This window comes from Sciurus carolinensis, chromosome 8, assembly GCF_902686445.1.
Source record: "Sciurus carolinensis chromosome 8, mSciCar1.2, whole genome shotgun sequence".
In the NCBI taxonomy this organism is placed as follows: Eukaryota; Metazoa; Chordata; class Mammalia; order Rodentia; family Sciuridae; genus Sciurus; species Sciurus carolinensis.
Genome location: NC_062220.1, coordinates 55,817,133 through 55,830,647, shown reverse-complemented (window position 1 = coordinate 55,830,647; position 13,515 = coordinate 55,817,133).

Here is a 13,515-nt window from a genome sequence, read left to right as displayed (position 1 = left end):
TATGGGCAACTAAAAACCTAAGGTAATGATAAATGACTTGGCTCATTTATCCCATGTACACTCTCTGTACCTGGACTTTCCTCCGACACAGTATGAGAAGCACACTTCAGTAAAAATATTAAGGCAAATTATTTCCAGAAATGTAATGTCAGAAGGGGGAACACTGTGTTCCACTGCCACCATATCATTTAATGGAATATTTCCTAACTGCTTCACCTAACTCCCTGTGTGTGTCAAGGACAGCACGTCTTGTCTCTCGATATTTACCTTGGCTTAATCTTGCCTCTCTTATTTTCTCTGCCCTACCTAACCTTGCTGAGACGAGAGGCCCTTACTACTGAGGGAACCAGATAAAAGCAAACCTTGCATTAGAGTTAATCAAGGGGAAGATAGTAATCAGAATGTGTGTTAAAGAAAACCTGAAACCTATCTCTTTACATCAAGTTAGTTAGTTTACAATTTGCTTTTCCATAACTCTGATGTCTGTTCCTTGCACTGTGTTCTTTCTTCTATAATGAAGACACATTTCATGTAACGTTCAATCTCTTATGCTCTCCTCTCTCCCCAACTTTCTCAACTTTTTTCCTTAAAAATCTGTCAAGTGCTAGATTTTTTGGTTAAAGAATTAAGAGATTCAGGATTCCTCTAAAAAGCCTACAAAAACTAACATGTGATCACTAATTACAGTATAACTATTTTAGAATATGTATAAATATGTCTGCATGTCAAAATATTCATTTGGTCAACTTTGTGCTATGTCTTTATTTAAAGACATTTTCCCCTAACATTGCTTCCTTGAATATTCATGAAGAAAATACTAGATATATTGCAAAAACACTTGACATATCTTTTTCACAGTCTGATATCCAGCAAAGTTGTTTTGTCACTTACAAATAGCAAAAAGTGTGTTATCTCATTGCATGGCCTACTCACTTTAGTGTTTTCTCAGATAATTACCACCAAAAAAAGCACATGAATTTACTTATGATAAGTCTACTTTATTATTTTTTATTGCAATTGAGAGGCACATCTGTGAAAGAGGATCTCGTGGCAAACCAGTAAGCCACATAGTGACAATACTGCTCTCCACTTAGTGCTCACAATTTTGATTTGTGGCTTCTGATCTAGTCTAGCTTTACTAAAATAGCCAAGAAAATATGAAATATTTATTCATTGATATGGACTATAGGTAAGAAAGGAAAAATACTGAGGAATTATAAACTTCCATTGGCTAAATGTTTATGGGTTTATATTTAATTCTTACATCAATCATGTATTAAAATTATTATGAAAAGTCTTAGAGTTGGAGAGATGAAGCAAATTTCCAAAGGTCCCAAGTCACTTTGTAATTGTTCCAGATTTAGAGGTGAGACCGTGTCATGCTCCTGTACTGAGTGGAACGTGTATCTGGTCACAAATTACTATTTTATTTTTATATAGTTCTTGGTTTCTGACATTACTTCATGAGTCCTGTTCTGAGACAAAATGAGTTGGCAGATACTTTCTCTAATCCCAAGAGAGAAGGTTCTGAAGCACAACATATTGTAGACAGGAGGAGTAGCTTCACTTTACTAAGGTATCTTATTCTGTTTAATTTGATAAAACATTTTCTCATATAAAATAGCTACACTTGCTCTCCCCATTTTTGTAAACACAAACAATAGAAGATTGGTTTACCTGTTGAAAGGAAGGAAATTGTTTATCCATCTGGTCTGGGACTTGATCCTCTGCCAGAAGAGATGGAAACAGCATATTTGGATATAGGTATCAACTTATAGTGAGGAATTGTACTTTTTTTCTATTAAAAGAGCAAAAGCTAGGGAGGCAAACCAAAGTTCTCAATCTCAGCTTTCAAGAAAAAAAAGCCTCATGACTTGTAGGCACCCCTTGAGCTACCTTTATGTATCAGACTGGCATAATCAAGTTTAGCTATATCATATTGTTATGGTTTAGATATTGGGTGTCTCCCAGAAGCTCATGTGTGAGATAATTCAAGAACGTTTAGAGGTGAAATGATTGATTTATGAGAATCTTAACCTAATTAATGCATTAATCCCCTAATGGGGATTAACTGAGTGGTAACTGTTGTCAGGTAGTGTATGGTTGGAGGAGGTGGGTCAATGGGGGCATGCCCTTGGGATTTATATTTTATCTATGAGATGGTCAGTCTCTCTCTCTCTCTCTGTCTTTCACTCTCTGTGCTTCCTGGAGCCATGTTCTGAACTGCTTTCCTTTACCACAGTCTTCTGCCATCATGTTCTGCCTGACATCTGGCCCTGAAGAATAAAGACGATCATCTATGGGCTGAGACCTCTGAAACTGTGAGCTCCTAAATAAACATTTCCTCCTAAAGATTGTTCTTGTCAGGTCTTTTGATTACAGCAGCAAACAAGAGCACTAAAACACACACTTGTGCATATATATATACATATATACATGAAATAAGTATGTAATAAATTCATGAGTTCAAAGCCAGCCTCAACAAGAGCAAGGTGTAAGCAAACTCAATGTCTCTAAATAAAATACAAAATAGAACTGGGGATGTGACTAATGATTGAGTACCCCTGAGTTAAAACCCTGGTACCCAAATCAATCAATCAATCTATCAATTCTAAGTTACATATGCAGAATTCACATGAGAATTTGTGAGAATTTGCTAATTACTAGAAGACAACTTGTCTACTTCTGAGTAGAAGTTAATAAGCATATCACCACTATCCTTCTACTTCTTTAAGCAAGCTAGATAGTTGCATTTTTTTTTTCCTGAACTATTTTGGTCCTATTTGTTCTTTTATAACAGTGCAACACATCTTGAACCTTAATCATCATAGGAACCCTTGAAAGTTTTGTAAAAATGCAGATTCTGATACCAACCAGGGTAAGGTCTGACAGCTCTTATTTCTAGTGATGAGGTAGTGCTCATGTTACTAGACAGAAGGGCATATTTTAAGTAGAGAGGATTGAGATGAGTTGTTTTTAAAAATGTGATCCTAGATCAACAATATCTCTTAGAAATAAAAATTCTTCATCTCAGGGATGTCCCATCGTCAAAAACTCTGATTCTGATGTCCACTAAAGTTTAAGGAGGGAACTACTATAGACCACTTTGGGTATCTCCATTCCTTTTGTCACTCTCTTAGCTCAAATATACATCAAATCTATTTTAGACTAGCCTAAGGGCCTTCTAACTGGTCTTTATCCCTCAAATCTCATTTTGCTATAAGCCATCCCCCATATTGCCACAACAATTTTTAAATTAAGAATTGGAAAATTTCTCTCCCTAAGCCTCTTTATTGTTTTCTTGCCTTACCAAATAAAGTCTAAGGTTTGTAACCTCATGTTTCCTATTTTTTTTTTTTTTTTTTTTGTACTGGGGATTGAACTCAGGGGCACTCCACTGAGCCACATCCCCAGCCCCATTTTGTATTTTATTTAGAGACAGGGTCTCACTGAATTGCTTAGCACCTCACTTTTGCTGAGGTTGGCTTTGAACTTGGGATCCTCCTGCCTCAACCTCCTGAACCACTATGATTACAGTCATGCACCACCATACCCGGCTGTAACCTAGTATTTATAGAAGAATTAAAATAAATCCTAAAAATAGATTTGAAAGCAGAAAGTGATAACTTGAAGTAAAATTTTTAGTGTGTCATGCATTCATATAAAAATATTTCTATATGTGACACAATTCATGTAGAAAAAAGATGATGACTTGAGGAAATCAAAGATTTTGATCTTTCTCCTTATCTGTAAAAGAAGAACGAAATGAAGTAGAATGGCAAATCTGAGAGATTCTAGAATAGGTTTTTCTGTTCAGGAGAATTGTGAAGTGATAATACTTGTTACCTCAAATATCTAATTTTTGCCTCAACTTATAAGTGATTCATTAAATAATCTCCCTTACTTAGGTTAATTTTTTAAAGAAACTCTAACATGAGGAGAGGAAAATTTGGGTGAAACTTGGAAAGTTTGGAAAGTTACAAGTATCTGTAATTGCTTTATTCCCATGCCAATTTTTTCTCTTTACATGAAAGATATTAAATATAGCTGGCATACTTTTTCCAATCATAATACCTGTATTTGGCATTTTGGTGTAAGGAATACCACTTCAAAAACATTTTTTACACCCTCTAATTTTGTTTCCCAGTACCTTAAGACATTTCTTCCAAAAGTGCTCAGTGTGATATTTTCCTTTTGAAAATAGCCTATAGGTGTGATTACAATCAGTGTTGTTTAAAGAGGAATTTTAAGGACTTGTGTAATAAATAGCACATAATTATTTGAATTTGAACTTGCTATGTTAAGCATACTTTCCTTTCATTTGAAATTTTGTGCTTTGTTTTGTTTGCTTTGACTTTATTTTGTTTTAAGCATGTTAAATAATGTAAGGTTCAAACTTAAATTGATAAAACATAAGTTTGAAAATGGAAAATAAAGGAAACTCTTTCCAAAGAAATAGACTATGTAGTCTTATTAAAGATTGTATCAAAGTTCATACAAAATTTTGCTAAAAGACAATTGACATTGGTGATTGTTGCAATTAAGTTACATTAAGTTGATGTAAAACCTGTAATATATATATAGCAAGATATGAAAATAAACGCATTGTTTGTCTATATTGTCTTTTTCTATAACCTTGAGGGATTGACTTAAGAAGTTAGGGCCTTTCTTAAGACTGATAGGTCTACACTTTTCACATCATACTTGTCAATGAAATAGGATTTGAAGGCAACAGATATATTTCTGGGTTCTGAATTTATGTAAAATAATATTTGGGGCCTCAATATCCTGAATTATAGTATGGAGTGGATTATCACTGAATAATATTCTGAAATATTCTGATTTGATAAGCCAGAAATTAAAGAGCTTTTTGTTTGTTCTATTTTACAATAAGGATTGGTTCCAAGACTTATTTCTTAGCTACCATTTATTTATTGTATGGGTACATAGGAGCCCAATTTAATACAAACAATATTTATCTATATGCCTTTAAAATATTTTGTGATTAACAAAATTGAATTAAAATTTCATATCGCCTTCAGCTGACATTTATTCTGATTTCTTCAGCTCCATCAACATACTTTTTACATCTTTTTTTTAACAATTAGAGCAATACACATCTTTATTTTAAAACATGTCTCAAAGATGTTCATAAGATTTAATCATTTTGTTTTATGGAGCTCTCTACCTAATGTAATTAGCACACATCAATGCATAATAAAAACATTAGATGACTACATAGATTTCTGAAGTGATGTCTTCCATATCTAATGTGAATTCACTGTACACATTCTTTTATAATTAATGGATACCTAAATTATTTACATAACTCATTTATCCTTTCTCTTTTTCTCTAGTTAACCAAATTTCACCAATGAGGAAAGTAATGTAGAATTGAATTAAAATCTGAAATCAGATATATAATTGCAAATAGAAAGGTTATTGTTTGTTTACTTATTGTTGTTGTTTAAATGTATACCAATAAGGAATGAATCAATTTCACAGATGGTCCCCAAAAATCTCTGTACCACAGACCACCTGGAAGATATGTTAGAGATGGAGGTGGGGTATGAGTAGGCTAAGGAAAGGGAACCATTGCAGATAAGATTTGGGGCAGAACTGCTGCATAGTACATAGTACATGACATTTAGGCTCCTTGAATTTCACGAAATTCAGAAGATGAATGGGAAGACATTCAAGTGTTATAGAACAGTAAGGAACTAATTTAGTAGAGAAATTTTAATAAATTAATTTTATAAATGAAATTTAACAAAATCAAATACAAAAATGAGAAGAGAGGCCTCATGTGTGACTAGAAGAGATCTAGAACTAAGGTCCCTTGATCTTCTCAATGGGGACTTAACAATGTTACCTTTTGTTTAGTCTGTTCTCCAGGTTCCTTCTCCATACATATGGGCATGTCAAAAGTTTTTCTTTCCATCTCATAGAAATAAAGGGTCCAATAGTATATTTGAAATCACTTTTTAAGAACATCAAGTAGTTTGCAGTTGTACAATATTATTGTTGATAAGTAGATAAAGATAATTATCAGAGATTAGAAATTGAATAAATGTTAGCAACAGCACTAAATACTTAAATGTATTACCTCACCTGAAATTGATAACAACTCTATACTATACTGATTCTTCTTCTTTTTAGCTTTATTTTACTAGTAAGAAAACAGTCTTGTCCATGTTTTATGAATTACCAAGAGATGAAACAGAATTCAATCCCTAGAGCCATTACACCCTAACCTGTATTTCAAGCACCATATCTTGTTATTTTTTGGATCTCATGAATATTTAAGTATTATGCTCAAAATTTAATCAGTGATAGAATTCAAACAATCTACAAATCTCTGTGTTTCTGCTTCAAGTTGATCAAAACCATCATTATAATTTTTCTGGCATAATGTGGAAGTTCTTTGAGGGCTGAAAACATGTTTTAAGTAATATTCATTTTGCATGATACAGTATTTTAAACAAGTGTAAATTTTCAAAAGAAGAATATTTACTATTGTTTATTTCCTTCAATATTATAATCATTTAAATAGAAAGCAGTCCATTAATTGGGGAGGAGGATATATGTTTATAAATAGTTTTATCTTACATTAGTCTGAGCTAACCTTTTAAAAGAAAGCCATCTGTGTATCTGGTATCTTCCTAATTCATTCATGGGAGGAAGGACTAATAAAAGGCAGAATATGCCCATAGGTGTGTTTCTTTGTGAAGTATTATGTTAAAGCAGTGGTTAGTAGAATACCTTGAATTATTTTATGAATATCAAATTGTGTTTGTGTGTGCATGTTTTCCACTCACCAAGTAAATTATATTATTTACACTGCTATCTCTCTGGTTTTACAAATGACTTTTTACTCTTGAAATCACCATTAAATACAGGCCTAGTTAATATATTTAAAATAAGTAAAAATTTCCTCCAACTCTTTTCACCTAAATTAGTGTCGGCAATCTGATAAAGATGTTCAGTCCCTAACCACAGTCTTACACAGGCTTATGCTCCAAGTCTCTTCCAACAAACAAATCAATGTATAACACAAAAAGCCAGTAATAGAAAATAGACCTAGGAAGAAAGAGTTGCGTTTGTTTTAAACACGAAGCACAGGTTATCATGACTAAATTCAGGAAACATTTGTCTGTGAGTTTTGGAAGAAAGAAAATAGAAAGGAAACATAAACAACTGATACTAAAGAAATGAGGTCTTTGTCCATGACATGTAGGCAAAAAAAAATAATAAAACTGAAAAATAGTGTAAACAGATAGTTTTCAAACTTTGACTTGGGTGATAGGAATTATTCATAATTCTGATGTTAGGTATTCATAGAGCAAGTGTGTGCTTTTCATTCATATCTGAATAGCATACATTTACATAAAATTAGCAATCGAGCAATGTATCAGAGACCTGATTACAATGGCCTACACATAAAATGGTTGATTTTCATTATATGAACAGGAGACTGTAGTAGGCAGTTGTTAGCATTGTTTCAGTGGTTCAGAATATCAGGGTCAAATCTCTGCTTCCCTCAGCTTTCTGATCATGGTCCCAAGACAGCCTCCTTAGCTTCCTCCATCCATGTTTTAGGCTGAAGGAATAAGCATGGGAGAAGTAATAATTGATAGCTGCCAACTGAATCAGAAGTCTCAAAAGTGCTTTCCACAAAGTCTCATCCAGGAGTTACTAGTTATATTTCATTAGTACCCTTGTGTCCGACAGGCTAAACCACGGGATTTTACACTGGCAAGTTTATCAGTAAACCACTTAAAAGGGTTTTATCGCTAATGACGAAGATGAAAATAAATGTCAAAAAGACAAATAGGAATTTCTGTCACCGCAATTTACTGAAAACTGCCTCACAACTGAAACAATGGGAATGCTTTTATATAACTACAAAGTTGTGTTTATTATTAAATTATGGGCTTGTAGTGATAGTATGAGCTTAATTATTACATGGGAATTCTGAGATTTAAGAGTATTTTCCATCAGTCCATTAAGACACATTGTAAAGAATAAAAATGGAAATTCACTTAAGTATTTAATACAAATGATTATAAGCATCACTTTCAAGTTTTCATCAAAGAATTTTCATATTTCCTACACTTATTTTAATGTTAGTTAGCTTTTAAAGAAATAGCTTTCAAGAGATAATTTTTAAAATATACTTCCAGGAATATACTAGAATCAAATCAGAAAGAGCATAACCAAAGTTATATTACACTTAAACTTTCTAACTTCAACACGATTTGCTTCATCATATTATTTTTTAAAGTAAAGAGTCCACATTGAACATACTAATGAACAATAGCAGAAAATATACTTTTTAATTGTCTTCTGCCAGCAACCTCATAATATACATCTCAACTTCTTTTATATATTGTTTTATCATTTGGATAAATGATATACCAAATTGTGAGCATAGGGAATGAGACAGGTTCATTCATACACTTAAAGCTGACTGAGAGAGTACTACATTTGTAACATTTTCTTGCTAACTATATTTTCTGTTTCTTAAAAGATTCAATAGAGACCTAAGGGCCTAATATACTTTCGGTATGAATGTAATTTATTTGTTCTTTCCAGCACTTAGATGTGATTAAGAAATTAACAAAGTATAATTCCTTTTGGAATTCCAGATAGGTCAATAAAGATAAACTTAATATTATTAATGCTACAAAAATTGTGCTATTTATTTTTTTTATCTTATTAAGTGCCAGAACACTCTTTATTCAATAAATATGACTGTATACATTTTATTATATTATATTTTGTTACATTTTACAGATAAAAGATGTCCTTAGCATGTGTTGCATCTTGGCATTTGATATAAATTCTTTATCCTAATGAGTATGCACGTATGTGTTTGTGTGCAGATGTATACGTACATTAAAGAGCAATGTAGTTGTCCACACCACTCATTCTTGTTTCATGCTGTAGGAAAACATCATAACTCATATTAAAAACAAAAAAAATTAATAACATAGAACTCTAATTGTTTTGTTTTATGAAATAGTACATGGAAGTAAAGAGTTTCCCAAAGAATCTGAAACATATTGTTGGAAATACACCACACTCCAAAATGTTCATACTGGACAGTCCCTTACAGGTCATCTGGTAACTAAATCCCTCATTTTAAGAAAAGATCTTGAAGTCCTATCCCAGAGGGTTTGTTCATGAACAAAAAGTATGGGTAGAGGATCGCCATTTAGGGTGAAAAATCACATTCCTCCATTCTTTATAAGCAGTAATACGCATGACAATCTGAAAATTAGTTATTGTAAGCCAGCGGGGAACTGAAGTCAGAGAGCAACCAGGTAACCAAAAATCTGGGGAAAGACATGCACTTACAGGAGAAGTAGGACCTGAGTCAACATTTGCTTACTTAAACCACATACACCATGAGATTCCAGATGTCTATAAAAAGGCAAAGCTAAATCTTTCAATGAAGGTAAAGAGCAAGTACAGGTAAATGAGAATATGAATCTCTGGGGATAGGTATAAAAGAGTTCACATGCTCCTGCACTTTTACCTCCACATATGCCACCACATAATCATAGGGAAAATTGGGGGGAAAAATGGAGAAAACTTAATCTTGCTATGGTGATTTACAGATGTCCCTACTAAAATTCCACCCAGAACAACTGTCATCTTGCACACAGAATACAAACTTAAGCCTTCAGGGAAAGGACAAGAAAAAATGTCACCTTAGGAATGGAGAAAAACATTGCAGCTGGGAGATGCAACAGAGTAAACTGCATTACCTCTGAGAAGGGCCAGAGGTGCATGCTACAAGAATTCTGGAGTTGGAGAAAAGACAAGAGAAGTTATAAAGAACTGTGAGTTCAAAGTCAGCCTCAGCAAAAGGGAAGTGCTATGCAATTCAGTGAGACACTGTCTCTAAATAAAATACAAAATAGGACTGGGGATGTGGTTGAGTGTTCCTGAGTTCAATCCCTGGTACCACCCTGCAAAAAAACCATACTACTGAGACCCTAACATCATACCGAAACTGTGATCTAATTGCATCTCACCTCCATGATTAGAAATGTCAAGAAAACCACACTGGAATACAGTTGGGAGGTCTGCATAGTTGTTCATCCTGGGATGCAATGTCAAGAAGAGAACCAACATCAACATGGGAAAGAGTCCTTAACAAAAAACCCCTCTGGCTATCTGCTTCATTAAAAACCTAGATCATGATGGGCACGGTGATGCATGCCTGTAACCTGAATCGTTAAGGAGGCTGAGGCAGGAGGATTTAAAGGACAAAGCTAGTCTAGGCAACTTAGCCAGACCCTGTCTCAAAACATATAAATATGTTTGTTTTCTTTTAGCACTGCTGGGGATTAAGCCCAGGACCTTGTTCATGCTGGGCAAACATTCTAGCACTGAGCATACCTCAGGCATAAAATTTCAATGAATAAATTATCAAGAAAATAAAAAGACAGGCAAAAACACAATTAAAAGGAATAAAGCAGTCATTTGACCACACTTAGATATAGCATTATAAGATCAATTTAAAAAAATATGATTCTATGTTAAAGGATTTTAAGGAAAAGATAGAGTACATATAAGATTCGATGGGTAATTTCAGATGAGTGATTGACACTCTATGAAAATCTTCAAATCAAAATACTAGAAATTAAAGCATGGTAACAGAATGTAAATAAATACCGAGAATGAATAACAGCTACTTTGTTAAACTAGCATTGGTTGAAGAAAGATTTGGTAAATCACCCAAAGTTAAACAGGAAAAAAGAACAGAAAGATAAAGAAACAACACACAATAATAATAAAAAAAAGATGTATAAGAGAACCTCCGGGAGTCGTGGGAAAATATCAGTTTTAAATATGCAATACTGGATATCAAGAAGTAAGAGAGAAAATGAGACATGAAGTATTTAAATAATTAGCAAAACAAATTTTCCAAAATTAATTAAACATCAAAACACAGATTGAAGAAGCTCAGAGAAAAACAAAGAGAAAAATTTTTAAAAAACACACATGCACATATACACATATATATTGCATTATAGTCACATCCATAAAAATGAACTCAGATGAAAACTCTTGGAGGATACCAGGAAAAAAATCTTATCTATATAGGAAAATAGATGAGAATTACAGCTCACTACAGAACAAAACAGAACAGGCAAGCAACAACATAATAAAATTATACAATGACATTTTAAGTACTGGAAAAAAATCAACCCAGAATTTTAAACCTAATGAAAACATTCTTTAAAGATATTGGATAAATACTTTCTGAGATGAAGAAAACATTTGAGGAATTTTATTACCAGCAGACATACTCTAACAATTAGATCCTCATAAGCCATTGTAGATAAAGTTTTTCTGGCAAAAGGAACATATTATCAACCAGAAACTTACATCTACTAGAAGAAAATAGAGGATTAGAAATGGAATAAATAAAGATAAAATAAGATTTATTTTTTCTTAGTTTTGTATGTTCTAAAATATAATTATCTCAAGAAAAAAATGATAGCAGTACACCGTGGATCAAAGGTTTACATAAAATGCATTTATATAGCAATATCACATAAGATTGGAGGAATATTTAGTTCTCAAAACTTTACATTCTAAATAGAGTGGTACAATGTAATTTGAAAGTAAAATCTTGGTAATTATGGCATTTGTTTATATTATAAAACCAAGAGTTGTTACTAGTGGTTTTTAAAAATTTGTATCAATAAGTCAATTAAAGAGATAAACTGTAATCACAAAAAAATGTAAAAAAGGGAAAATAAACATTATACAAATTAAAACAATCACCTTAAAAATTGTTACAAAATACATAGTTACAAGGAAAGCTATAACTAAACTAAATATTTTTAAGTGCAAATAAAATCACGATTGTCAACAAAAACCCACAACAAAAATAAATAGAATATCCTAGCAAACATAGCACAGTAAAAGAGAATACAACTAACAGTGAATAAAGATCACTATGTAGACACATCAAAAGAAAGCAGAAACAGATATATAATTATCAGACAATTTAGACATCAAAATATTATTGGGAATATTATCAGGTATAAGGAGAGATATGACATAGGGACTGGGAATATAGCTCAGTGGTAGAGTACTTGCCTAGTATGGTAAGGCCCTATATTCAAAATGAAAAAAAAAAAAAGAAAGAAAGAAAGAAAAGAAAAGAAAGAGAATATTATTTAAATGTTTCATCAAAGTAAAGCAAAAAAAAAAATGAATAGTTCTGAAGGTAAGACAGAGATAAATTCATAATTACAGTAAAATCAACAAATACTCTTCTTTCATAATTGGTGGAGCAAATTGAAGAAAATTAGTAATGATATACATAACGAAAACAACACTGCCTGACCTGATTAATAGTTTAGAAGACATCACTAAACAGCAAGTTAAATATTTTTTATTAAAAAATATTTACAAAGACAGAGGTTATTTGCAGGTTGTAACATAGACTGAAAATATCTTTTAAAAAGAAGAAATTATATGTTCTTGGAGCATAATGCATTAAACTAGAAAAAAATAATGTAAAATATCTAGAAACATCCATAAGTAATTGAAAATTAACACACTTATCAATAAGGCATGGGTCAGAGGAAGTTTATAGGAAAATTTTAAAATATTTGGAACTGAATAAAAGCACAACATCTCAAAATGTGTGGGGTATAACTAAACATTCAGGAAGAAATTTATAAAATAAATGCTATTTTAGAAAATAAGGATGCTTTTACTTTATTGAGTTAATTTTCCAATTTAAAGAAGTTGAAAAATAATATCAAATAAAATTCAAAGCAGGCAGAATGAAGGAAAATAGAATGGAAGAATGGAAGAGGGGACTTTATGAGTGATCCTATAGACCATAGATTTCCTTATTGAAAAACTACAACTATGCTCATAAATTCAGCAATTTATAGAAATGATTCAATTCCTTCAAAGACATTCACTAATAAAACTTACACAAAACAACAGGATAATCTTAGTAGTATTTTATCTATTAACAAAATTGAGTTTGTGGTTATAGCTTTTACAAAGAAAAATAACTCCTGGCATGGACAGTTTCAATGTCAAATATTAGGGAAGAAATAACTGGTTAGATACAATTCCTTACAGAAAACAAAAGAGGAGGAGACAATTCCAAACTTGCTGTCTAAGGCCAGCAATATTAGAATAACAAAATTAGACTAAGATATTATAAGAAAACTACACACCCATCATAATGAACATATGCACAAAAATTCAGAACAAATTTAAACCAGCAATATGTACAAATGATTACATCACAAAAAAACTGGGTTTGATTCCAAGAATGCAAGGTTGATTCAATATTTGAAAAACAAACATAATTCACCTATGAATATACTTAAAATATGACTATCTTATGGAATCAGAAAAAAATATTTGATAAAATGCAATACCAGTTAATGATGTTCTTTACAAACTAGGAATAGAATGGAAATTCCTTAACCTAACAGAGACATCTACCAAGCAACATAACAG